The sequence below is a fragment of the Ambystoma mexicanum genome, chromosome 5q (genome assembly GCF_040938575.1).
Source record: "Ambystoma mexicanum isolate Mex_15411 chromosome 5q, UKY_AmexF1_1, whole genome shotgun sequence".
NCBI classification, from domain to species: Eukaryota; Metazoa; Chordata; class Amphibia; order Caudata; family Ambystomatidae; genus Ambystoma; species Ambystoma mexicanum.
In genome coordinates, this window is record NC_090933.1 from 679027881 (window position 1) to 679041109 (window position 13229).

Genomic DNA, 13229 nt, shown 5'->3' on the forward strand with positions numbered 1-13229 from the left:
TTTGAGCCTTGATTCCAGGCAAAGACCAGCACAGAATATTTCCCTCAATGTGTGAAATCTCCCAACCCAGGTTCTCTCGTTGGGGCATATTTTGCACACCTGGTTATCACAGTAAAGCCAAAAACTGTTATTGTCAGGAAGAATGGTTAAGCCTAGATTCCAGAATGCCCGGGTCGGATTCTTCTGTAAATAAGTGTCTTACTCTTCAAGCCCCATGATTTTTCCCATTAGACCCATAATACTTTTATTTGCCCACAAGGTTGCTTCTTGTTTTACCCCAGGACCTTAATCTTTACATCACCAGGTTTATTATCTTTACACATTAAGATCCTTCACTTTTCTGCTATGCTTTTGTACTGTGCCGAATCATAACTCTAGTATTGTCAAGGCACCGACTCTTTGGCTCTGGTGTATTGTGCCCGTGTTGGGTGAAACCAGGCCTTAGTCTGCTGAGAAGGAGCACTAGAGTAAGGGTGAAGTAAGAGGGTGAGAAGCAGTTTACAGATTCAGGGTGGGTGTTTGGCTGAGAGAAATGCTTTGTATTGGTCTGAATGCGCTTAATCCACTATATGCAACCAATGTCAGAGTTTTTTGTTTTCAGTGTTTGTTTTTCCAATTCCAGTGGTGTTTTTCCAGGGTTTTCAATTAATTTTTTTTATCTGTGTTGTACAGTACTTACCCAGTGTTTCCCTCAAAAGAATCATGGACAACTGCGTTTATCCAGTGTGAACAAAAATGTGTCTTTTATCACTGCATTTATATTAGGCATTGTTCTTTTGAAACAACAAAGGAAGCCCTGAATTTATAAGGGAAACGAAAATCTATACACAGAAAAATGAAAAGAATCAAATAAGGAATTAATGGGCCCCAGTTGCCTGATAGTGGACAAAATAAAGGTCACGTTGATTTTTGCTCTGAACCCTAAGACATGCACTGTCCAAAGTTAAAATAAATCATGATGAACATGTATGTTTATATGCATATTAATTTTTAAATTCCCATACAGGACAAACCGAGAAAACATTTTTTTAAAGGCATTTGTGTGAAACTGTGCTTGTCATCACATATATTACAATGAAACCCTTGGTAAAATATAAAGCTTTCATATTTACTAATATGATGGTTGAATAGGGTCTGGAACCATAAAAAAGAATGGGATATTTTTGTAATGGGAATTGGGGATTACAAATATTGTTTTAACTGAACCGTGTTTTGCTGAAAACCTTTTCTCTGCTGCATTTCCCAAAAAGAACTTCAATGGACTAGTATTTGATGGAGAGTGATTGGAATACAATATTTTTGATCAAGTAGTCCATTTGGATGTTTGCCAAGTGGCTAACAAATGTTTTCCAGCCCTGTAGCTCTGGGAATCCAAGTATTAACTCCAAATTACTACTTTAAAAAAAGCATGATCAATAAAAGAAATAATGAAGGCGCTCATACTGAGGTACTTAAATGCCTAAAAATGTCCACCAGATGGCAGCACGGACCTTGCTTTTAATTTTATTTCAAATTTTAATACAGGAATCCATGTGTAGCAAGGTCAGCTCTGCCATGAAGTGGGCATTTTTGGATACTCCCTTTAAAGGGAAAGTTGTTTCTGGCGGGGCAGTAATCTGATTAAATCAGATTTTACTAAAATCCCAAAAACGTACCTTTCTTCTATAGAAAAGTATATGCTGAATTAATATTAATATTTACATTGAGGGTCCAAGATAGTTTTGGTAGAATTATTACATAAAGATCAAGTAGGTTTTGATGAATGAGAGTCTCAAGAACATGCTCTAGCAATCCTTGTAGACATGTAGGCTTAGAATACCTACAGTGTATATTTATTGTACCACAGGTACATTCCAGAGTAATAATTATGGTATTGTCATGCCAATTCTTGAAAGAGTTCTAATCCAAGAGTAAGATTTGTGATAGTTGAATGCTGTTGGTAACAAAATACAAGAGAATGGACTAGACAGAAATAATAAAGTAAAAGTTTTATGCATGGAAATGTAACTAAACAATGTGTTCTTCTCATTTTAAGGTTGATTACTGAGTTCATGCCTTAATGCAAATGGACAAATCTCAGTAGAATCTGGAAGAGGGTGCGATCTTGGGCTTGCATGCTGTTTAAGACCAATTATATGGATAAATAATGGTGGAATTTAAGGGAGCTAATGGGGGCGTTATCTAATGATGACTATTATCCTTATTTACATTCATATTTTGCTTACCCTCCCTAGAGGTTATAGGATGCTCTTTCAGAGCTAAGCAACAGGAGAAAGCTTTGGATGTAGAAATTGGAATGAAACAATTCCTTGATCCATGCTATAAAATAGGCATGCAGTACCTTGCTGTACCTCACAGTATAAGTGAGGCTTAGTGCGGGAGGGCTATTTCAAGTGGCCTAGATGGTAGGGCATGCTTTAAGACGAGCCAACAGAGGCAAGAGACTCCAATCCCGATTGTAACAACCCAGGATCACATCAAATCCCACATTGTACTCTGAACAACCAAGTCTCCCACCCTCCAAAAAAGTCAACCTCCTAAAACAGTACAATAACAGGGGAGGGGGCGTGGCCAGCCGAGGAAGCAGGCGGATCGGATGCAGCCTCGGTGAGCTCCTATTCCCATCCTTACCCCACTGCCAAAACCCTCCTAAAAATAATGGGCCAATGAAGGTGGCATAGATGCTGGAATACCCAGGGCACCTCCTGAGAGAACGAGAACCAGCAGAGTAAGCTATCAGTGAAGTTGGAACCGAAGGAAGTCTGCTCGGTGCCGTGGCAAGATGGTGGCCGGGACGGAGCGGAGATGGCGAGCCGGCGCTGGTTATGCATGCTGTTGGTGAGGAAGGGAGGCTTGCATGCCGGCTGGGACCCGCAGTGAAGAGGGAGCCCCGCCAACCGACGAGAGCCGGCTGTGCGATGCAGAAAGGAGGAAGCTGTTCCAACGAGAAATCGGGTCGGGAGACCCATGCTGTGAGGGCCCTTCCTCCTCCCCCTATCAGGTAGGAGGAACAACAATGGAGTGCATGGGACTGCCGGGGGAGCGAAGAGCCTGATTGGCAGTGTGACCGGAGGCCTGGGTGAGGAGTGGAGTATGTGCGCGGCAGCCCAAGGTGAAGGGACACTGGAAGCTGCCGGAGAGACAGCCTAGCAGGAGGCGGAGGACGAGGGATCTGAAGTGGGCGGCCGTGGGGGCTCTGAGATACCGCCAGATGGTTCGGTATAGAGCGGCTGATGCAGAAAATGGAGTGTGCTGAGGCTCATACACCAACGGGCCCAGGGTGCAAAACGGAATGCACTGCAGCACGGCGGAGACGGGGACCTGGAAGAGAAACAATGTTTGCCAGCAACGGCAAGGCTTGTGGTTTAAAAGGGGAGAATACATGAATGAATGACTGACATCAAGTTGTTGGTCACTTCTCGACTGTCGTTGGCCTGTGTGATGGTGGGAGTCATTAGAGGATTAATATGAGTTGAAGGCCTACCGCATGGAATGTAGAAGAAAATAAATGTGGCCGTGAGCACAGGCCACTTGTATCTACAGGTGCCCATTAAAGGAAGAAAGCATATGAAGAGAAGGGCGCAACAGTCCTAGCAACTTGACATCCCCTGCAGCGCAGCAACACAGAGAACTCGCCCCAGTGAATTACCCAGCGGCACTCCACTATGTGTATCACTTCCACAGTGGAAGACCCAGAGGGAAGGTCCTGAGAGCTGTTCGCTGAAACGCTGAGGTAAGGGGCGAACCTGATTACAGAAGGGGGGCCCACCCATTGCCAGGGCGGGGCTCAGTAAAACACACTAACCGGCGGGGGACCTTAGCCTAAAGCTGGTAGAAGGAGCACAGTTTCACTACTAGAGGGACCCAGGAGCCCGCGTGGGGTCCAGGCAACAGAATACAGCAGAGTCTCTGACTTTCTTTCTCCAGGTCAGAGGGGGCAGGGCGTGTAGAGGAAGGTCAACAAAGACAGCAAAGCGGGCAGAGCGGAAGCCCTGGGGGGGCCCTGGAGGAGGAAGCAAAGCTGATGGATCAAGGGAGTGCAAGCAGGACAAGGGGGCCAGGACGCCTGACCATTCCCTGGACCGACTAAAGCGCGACCGCTCATGGTGTCTGGGACCAGCGGAGGGACCTGAACCCCCATGCACTGGACAGTTACAAGCAGCAAGGTGGTCGAGACTGGAACGGCGAGTGACATACTGCCTACCAATGTACTTGGGACTGGGGGATATCCTAAACCCCCCGGGGGAAGGAAGCATGGCTAAAAGCAGCAAAACAAAACGGACAAAAACACAGCCAACAGAAAACGGCCGCCGAAATACATTCACCCCCCCAAGAAAGCCCCCAGAAGTAGAGGATCCACCCATAAGGAAATCAGATCTGACGGTGATGTTACTAGAATTAAAAAAAAAAAAAAATTACAATTGAATAGGTACAAAGAAGAGTGCTCTAATGAAAACACACTGTTTCATCCCTTATTACCCTCTGCATTAAAGGAGAAAAAGAGAGAAACTCACTTTTTTTATAGTTTGGAGAAAATAATAGTTTGTTTATCTATGCAGTTGAAAAAATCAACATAGAGTGAACAGTTCTCCAAACAACATAACATCACACGGTTTAATGAAACCAACCGTACAGGCTTATAGGATATATTTACAAACACATGGGGTCACATAGTTTGACACAACAGTCGTGTAAGTAACGCAAACTCAATCAAAATACATAGTTTGTTATGGTGATTCATATACTTCAGTATAAAACAACACAATTAGACAAAGTAAGCAACAACAGAAAAAAAAGGGGTTCGTGAATTGACAATTGGTTGTGGACAGTGACAATGCACTGTTGTTCGGGGTGCGTCTACACCAAGGTGTTTCGGCCGTTTAGGTGGACCAGTTATGTCCCAGCATATGTACGGCCTTCATCAGGACGAAGTGCTGCACGGGGTGGAATAGGTGCTGCAGGGGAAAGGGAAAAACTCGTCAGGGGAGTGTGTTCGAGCGTGTATCATTTAAACAAAGGAATAAATCCAATACTGTGAGGCCACAGCTTACCTGTGGATAATTATTTCCACTGGCACGAATTTCTAGTATTACGCCAGGCGTGGGAAGGATCTTAGTGTAGAATAGGTCCATAACCAGGAGCCCATTTTTTCGAATGGAATTAAAAAAAGACATTAAAGAAATCGCCTCCGATCTAGCCAAATCAATTACAGACCTTAACAGAAACGTTCCGGCTATTGAAAAAAGAGTTGATGAAGTGGAGACCACAGTGGCAGAACATGGGCATGAACATGACGAGCTGGCCAGGAGAGTGCAGGCACTGGAACAGCAGATGGATCGAGTCCACTGTAAGCAGGAGAATGCCGAAAACAGGTCAAAGCGTAACAACATACACATCAGGGGGATCCCAAAATCTATAGCGGACGAGCACCTGCAGCAATATGTGCTGGACCTGCTCCGGCACATCCTGGGCCCAGCTCAAGAGAGAAATCATACTGGATCGTACTCGCAGGGTATACTCCTCTTATTTACCAGTTAAGCAAAAATGTGACCCCGGACGTGCTGACCAGGGTTCATCTATTTCAATTGAAAGAAGACATTATGGGGGCTGCCCGGAAAATGGAATCCGTGCGCTTTCAGACAGCATCCACCCTACTCTGAGGATTTAGCCCAAGCTACTTTACTTAAGAGGAAGCTCCTGGGGGTTGCTACAAACTGGTTGAGATCCAAAGAGGTGCGATGTTCCCACACGGGCTAGGATTCGAGTGGAAGGGCCAGCGGTACACAATTTTGAAGGGAGAGGAAATGGAGGAGCTTATGAGAGAGGATGAGGACGTTGGAGGTGGTGACCGGGAAGGATCTCTGAAAAGAAGCTCTAGGGAGGAGACATGGCTGGGGAAGGAGAAATGGAGGCCGGGTCACCCCCTGCCCGAAAGACGTAGCAGAGAGACTTAAGACCTCGGATCCTACATGAGCAGACAATAGGTGGGGGAGAGGTTTGGTGAATGTAATCCAACCGCATACAATGTTTTGACCTGAATGTAAGGAGAATTGCTGGAGTGGGGGGGGGGCAGTTGCCACAAGGTGGGCCCACTCCTAATAATAAAGTGGCTAATATGGGGTGCAAGGGTGATGCAAGCCACAGGCCACGGGAGAATGGGGATGGGGTGACAGGGTGGGGTTTCGGACCCTTTATTTCCCAGGTGTGGTTCAAGACTCGGTGATTCACTGTGGTACAGCTACAGTAAAAGATTTTGTTGGTTTGATGTGGAAGTTGAAAGTTGAGGATAAGAGGGGTGGACGAGAGTGGAGCAATAATACGAGTGAGGAAGTGCACAAGGCAGGCTTAAATTACAGAGGATGGGATGAGTTTAGAGGGTGGATGGGGTCCGTGCTACAGAACCCTGAACATGGCTGATCTGAAATTTGTGGTGTTGAACGAAAAAATGGCTGAATTCTCTGGACAAGAGAAACTCGATCATGATGAGACTGTCAGAGTTACAAACCTCAGTGGTGTGGGTGCAGGAGACGCACTTGCTACTGGGGGATGAGCATAGGTTAAAACATAGGGCCTTTCCCACGCAATATCTGGCCTCAAGTGGGACGAAGAAACGCGGAGTCAGCATATTGCTGGCTAGAGGGGGTACACTTCGAGAAGCAAATTAATAAGGCGGGATCTTGAGGGCCGATACCTGGTGCTGGGGGGGAAATTGATGGGCCAACAGGTAACTCTAATTGTAGACTATACCCCTAATGAAAACAGGATCGCTTCTTGTTGGTTGCAGAGTGGTGTGTTGGACAGGTCCTAATCGGGAGGGACTTCAATTGCGTGATGGATGCCCCAATGGATAAGACTCTCTTGGCTACCCCTAGTGATAACAAATGTACACAGGCTCTGGCCCGCTTTCTCAGGGAACTGCATCTTATAGAGACCTGGCGGTTCTTCTGCCCGCAGGACAAATCTTGCACCCACTACTCGGCAGCACACTGGCTTTCCGCAGATAGATGTGATCCTGATCTCGGATACCTTGGTTTCTCAGGTCACGGGGCTGGAAATAGGTGTGAGATACCTGGCGGATCACGGGCCTGTTTCCCTTAGAGTGGACCCAGTGGTTCCGCTCCCACTTGTCCGCAAGCTGTGGTGACTAAATGAGCTGACCCTAAGGGATCAGGCCCTTAGGTCAAATGTGGAAACTACCCTGAGAAATTATTTTAAAGAGAATGCGACCTTGGGCTTAGACTGGGGCTCAATCTGGGATGCCTGTAAGGCAGTAATATGGGGTGAGCTTATTGCGCAGACCGCAAATTTCTTGAAGGAAAAAGAAAGCGTGAAGCTGAAGTTGGAAGCAAAGGTAGGGATCACGGAGGCGCAGCATAAAGAAACAGGATCACAAAAGGCCTAGCGGGAATTTAAGAGGGCTAGGGCTGCTCTGGAGGCACACCTCGCGGATAAATAAGCACAATTCCTTCTGCAAACTAGACAAACGTATTACATAAAAGGGGATAAGGTTAATCGGTTTCTGGTAGCCAAACTGAGAAAACAAAAGTCCAGAAACTACATTAGTCAACTCAAACATCCTGGGGGGGATTTGAAATGAGAGGAAGTGGAAATAATCGAAATTATGCACTCATACTTCACACATAATCTGGTGGGGGAGAACCTGGAGAGGGAGGCACAGGTGGCATTTTTGGGAAAAGTTGAGTTGCTGCAGATATCAGAGGTAGACAGGCAGCCACTTAAGGCCCGATTTAGGAAGAAGAGGTGGGATGCGCCATAAGCGCTCTGAAGGAGAACAAGTCCCCAGCCCGTGATGGGTTCGGAAATGCATATTACTAGACGTTTAAGACCATACTAGTGGGCCCCCTGACAAAACCTTTTAACCACATTAGGGATTTGGGGCGAATTTCTGGGGATATGGGCCCTTCCACCATGGTGCTCCTACTAAAACTGGGTAGGGACCCGTCAGACTGTGCGAGTTATCGCCCAGCTCATTGCTTAACAGAGACGCAAAGCTCTATACAACGATTTTGGCACAGAGGTTAGCCAGGGTTCTCGTGTCGATAATTCACCCGGACCAGGCCGGTTTTGTAAAAGGACGCCACTCATACGATAACATCCGCAGAGCCATAACTACTATTGAATGGGGACAGAGGTCAGGACAGCGCAAGTCAGTGCTGGCTTTGGACGCTACCAGGGCCTTCGACAGCCTGGACTGGAACTTTTTACAACTGACTCTGGGAAAGTTTGAGTGCAGGCCGATCTTCTCTTGCATGGTCCTAGCTAACTATGGAAATCCGACCACCAGATTAATGGTTAATGAGCAGCTTACAGACCACATGACGATACATAAAGGGTCCCGTCAGGGGTGCCCGTTATCCCTGCTAATTTTTGCCATGGCGTCACTGGTGCAGGCAGTTCAGGCAGAACAAAGGGCATCTACAGTAGCCAGCGGCACTCAGAAAATAGCCCTCTATGCAGATCATGTTTTACTATTCCTAAAGGACACAGCCCAGTCTCTCCCCAGGGCCATTACGTTGTTGGACAGTTTTGCAAGAATCTCAGGGTTTCACGTCAACTATACTAAGTACAAGGCACTCAACGTCACGGAAGAGCAGGTACGGGAGTGAGGGAGGTGCTACCCGTTAAAATGGGAACAGAAGACCATGGCATATCTGGGGGTAGATTTGGGCCCCACATACGAGAGACTTTATGGGGCTATTATCCCGGGGTTATTAACATCTTTGATAGAGGATCTCAAACGATGGGATATGCAGGAGTGGGCCTGGTTCGTGTGCATTACGGGCATAAAGATGACCCTTGTCCCCAGGTGCTTGTACGTGGTGGGTGCACTCCCAATACAGATCCCAGGCTCATCGATTAAAAACCTCCAGAGTGAAATCATGTCCTTTATTTGGAAAGGGAAGAGTCCTAGGGTCCCTGGAAAGGTCCTATTCCGCCTGCAAGCACTTGGGGGACTGTTGGTACCAGACTTTCGCAGATACCTATAGGCGGCACAGGTTGCACCAATGTTTCAATGGGCTCCCCGAGATAATCAGAACCGTTAGACAACCTTGGAAAGGGAGGTGACGAACATACCCCTGGGGAGCCTGGGCTTCCTGCCTCCAAAACACAGGGAGGGTAGCGGGCATGCTGCTGGAGATGGCAAAAGCAACCCTATGGTATTTGGACAAAGCGTTAAGGGGGAAGAAAATAAAACTAGGAGGAGGAGCATTTACACCAATGGCCCACAATCCAGATTTTACATCGGGAATGCAACCCAACTTTTGGCTATACTGGGGAGAGGGGCAGCCCCTGGTACTGGGGGATTTCTATACGGAAGGAACCCCCTTGACATTTGAAGATTTTAAAAACAAGTTTCAGATACCTGAAAGCGAGTGCTTTTGATACGCCCAAATTAGGCATTGGATCAAAACCTCAAGAGTAAGGGAAGGGGCTAATAGAAGCCCAATAGGACTGGAGCTTACGGTAAAGCAGGGGGTACCTGAGACCGGGGCGTTGGACCCGGAAGAAACCCTACCATACTTGTCGAAATGGGAGCAGGACTTGGGGTAACCCATCACTGGGTGGATATGGGGTCAAATTTTGCGACGGGCAATGAAAAGCTCGAAGTGTGTTCATTTATAAATGATGCCTGAGGTGGTACATGACGCCACAACGCATGCATTCCATTAACGCGGGATACCCCTCAAAATGTTGGCGGGGCTGTGGGCAGACCATGGATTTGATTCACATGTGGTGGGCTTGTCCAGTCACGGAGACATATTGGAAAGAAATTCTAAGCCACATCAAGGAAGTCACTAAGGCGCAACTACCCTTTGATCCAGCGGTGGTTCTGTTGGGAGCAACAGTGGAGTGGAGGGAATCTATGCTGCCACAGGATGTGGTGCCACCCTCATCACTCATATGCTGAGTGCGGCGAGAATTAACTTAGCACAGGCATGGAAGAACGAGCAAGGGCTGGTGGTAGCCATGTGGTTGGTGAGGTTATGGGGAGTGATGACCATGGAAAAGGTGACGGCGTTGGCATATGGATCCTATCTAGCTACCTGGATGCCCTTTCATGAGTGCATGGTGGAAAGGGAGCAAAAGTATTTCAAGCCAAATATACTTTGCAAGGTCCCTATTCTCTGATACTACTCCATGTTCGGGGGTGTAGGATCAGCCTGATAAGCACAACCGAAATGTACCAGTAGAAAGTGTTCTAAATCAATCTTATATTGATATGTTAAATGGAAAAAGGGGGGGTCACAAGGGAGGAGGGGGGAGTTATAAAAAGTTAAAACTATGAGCACATATGTAACTAAGATGATAGTTGAAATTGAGAGACGCACAAGTAAGAATGTATACTGTGAATTTGAATCATTTGCTCGTTCAAATAAATAAAGTTTATTAAAAACAAAACATTACAATGACAGAGGAAAGGTAAGTGGAAAGCATGATTAACAAACCACAGATGTACCAGATATGGTGTGCTGCCGGTAACAGAACACGAAATGTGGCCTTAATTTTGCTGTGCATCCAAGTAAAACAATATAAAAAAATTCTAAGTGGTTAAAAGGACTTGCACGGGTGCTTCACAGCCTGACGTTCATCTTCACGCTCCAGCCACCCGTCCAGGGCCATCAGCCTGAATCATAAACCACAGGGTCAGGTCAGAAGTGGACTCGCATAGAAATCAGCTCTTCATCTCTTGCTCCAACCCCACCACTGTCCCTGGACGCTTGGCAATGAGAGCCTCTGCACCTCGAAAACAAAACGACCCAGGAATAGGCCTCCTCCCACCCCCCAGACAATGCAACCCACCCTTCACCTGCAGCACCCATCCTTTGCTGAAGCAAGGTCCCAGCCAGGACAGAGTGGAGAACACCCAGTTTGGCGAAAAAGGCCCAAAAAGACCTCCAAGGCTGCCCAGGTGCCCATGGATCATAGAGCCTCAGATACACCGACTGAAGGCTAATGGGGATAAAAGAGGCTGAAAGCCAAGAAACTCAGGGGATGAAGACCACAAATCTGCCACCGTGCCTTGGTCGCAAGGCTGTTCCCAAGAGTCAAATGGGATGGGCTTCTAAGGAAAGCAGAAGGGTTCGATGGCTAAAGGAGATTGGCGGGAGAGTAGTGAAGGGGAAGGGTAGTCATTTGAGATGGGGGAAGGGAGGGAATCGGAACAAGGTGAAAAGGCATGAGAAGAGCTCTTTGCTGTGAAATTGGACCGATGGCTTAACTATTGCCCCCAAATGCCCTCTTGACACAAACACACTTGGTGTGGAGATCACCCCTTGGCTGAAAGAACACGTAGTAAGGAAGTGTATGCCCTGATTCCAACTGACTCTAAATGGTGATGAAAGCTCAAGGCAGAATCGGGTATCTTGTTTGTGAGGGTCTGTAAGAATTGTGCCAAATACGTGGTGTTATGCCTGACCCCGTGGCCCACTGAAGGACACCCATAGACCTACTACCTCAGGATATAGGTCCCCCACTCCTCATCGCCTCACTGTAGAACTCCCTAGTCTGGCCACTCTATGTGGCTTGCAAACATAGCAAAACAGTGCCTACAAGTTGTGCACCAGCTCTGCACCCATAGAACAGCAATGGCCTTAAGGCCCCTAGTACGTGTGAACCCAATATGTCATAGAACAGTGGACAATGCAGGACTAACGCCAGAGAATAAACAAGTTTAATGTGAAGATTAAAAAAAACTCCATTACCTGAAACCAGGATCTCTTTCGCCATGACTTCCAAGTAGATTCTGCTCCGTGGAGTGGGCTAGCGTAGCACCTCTACCACTGTACCACCCTCTAACAGCCTTATCCTTTTTCCAAAAGTAATCCAAAGAAGTTAAACCAGAGGTCCAAAAATAAGATGCCATATCTAGATGCGGGAAAGGGTCTTCAACGGGCCGGGTCTGTTCTGGGTAAGCGTAGGCCCATCAGTTTAATTCAAGCCTGATGTGAAAAATAAAAGGCGATGCATGTTATATGGTGGTATGTGTTGAGTTGAAAGTAAAAAAAAATGTAATGCTGCTTTAAGAATCAAACCAATATGAATGCTGCTTTAGGCAGGGCAATATAACACTGCACTTGTGGTTAGATGTTCAACTCCATTTTGGCTGCATAGTACTTGCACAAATATGCTTCCTCATGGCACACACAAGTGAGAATTCTCGCTGCTTTACTCATGCCTTACCCAGTTAGGCTCTTTTTATGAACTCTAACCATTTTGATTGTAACGGTTTAGTCCGGATGGTACTGCTTTGTAGTAGAAACTAGATACGCTGCCATGTAGTTTTAATAAGACTCGTCAGCAGAATGGCAGGTAGGCCTTCCTGCACGGGACCAGGAGAAGTGAAAGCTTTATTTATCTTTGAACTTTGTATGATAAGCAGGAAGCCGAAAGGGTACTCACTCAAGGGAGCCCCTTGGTGTACGCCCTTCTCATTGGTTGCAATGTATTCGAAAAGAATAAGAACGGCTGTGTTTTTGGACAGCCATGCACATTTTGGATTGGTTTGTGGTGACCTGTCCTGTCGATGTATATTGTCTGCTTTGCTGTGCTGCTATTAAAGACGTTTATCAACCAACCTCATTTGGAGTGTGTCGATGGAGTTTCCCTTTACAGTCTGGCCACCTGCCGGATCACCACCCTGAGAGGCACTGCAGGCCCATATCTTATCTCACCCCTCTCATCATGGCAATAGTTGTGAGGTAATAATACACACCAACCATTCCAAGACCACTGTCCTAGGCCCTGAGAAAAGTCTGGCACATAACCCGACTAAGACTTTGCTCCCCATGCGAATTACTCCCCCAGGACTGCTGCCACCCTAATACAGATAAGGCTCCAAACGTGCGCTCGTCGCTCGCGACCCCATCCAGAAGCCCCCACACAAACCCCTCCATCTCGCCACTCCCCCCTTCTTGACCCGGATTAGCGTGGGAGGCACTCCGAAATGACTTTCGACAAAACCCCCACCTAAATGCCCAATGCCCGCTGCAGCAGATGGCGAAGTGATAACCACCTAGGCACCGTCCAACACACACCCCCATCACCCGATAACAAACTGCACTCTGCTGTGCATTGAGCCTGCGCCGCAAGAACGCATCAAGTTGCCATTGGAATCTTGAGATTCCATGGAGAGAATGGACGTGAAAGCCCGACCTGCCCCCCAATTGTGCCAGCTTACCACAAGACACATCCCGCAAACAAATTCC

The 13229-nt window shown here is 47.0% G+C and overlaps 1 protein-coding gene and 1 long non-coding RNA gene across 5 annotated transcripts in view; one reads left to right on the forward strand and one right to left on the reverse strand.

Annotated features, from left to right (window-relative positions):
• Positions 1–13229, forward strand: part of SGK3 (serum/glucocorticoid regulated kinase family member 3) — a 1805260-nt gene that overhangs the window by 316896 nt on the left and 1475135 nt on the right. The window lies entirely within an intron of this gene.
• The window catches only part of LOC138498622 (uncharacterized), a 106871-nt gene that overhangs the window by 92921 nt on the left and 721 nt on the right, over positions 1–13229 (reverse strand). The window contains exon 2 of the long non-coding RNA XR_011278788.1: positions 11727–11963. This is a non-coding gene — a long non-coding RNA (uncharacterized lncRNA). The remainder of the gene's footprint in view (positions 1–11726; positions 11964–13229) is intronic.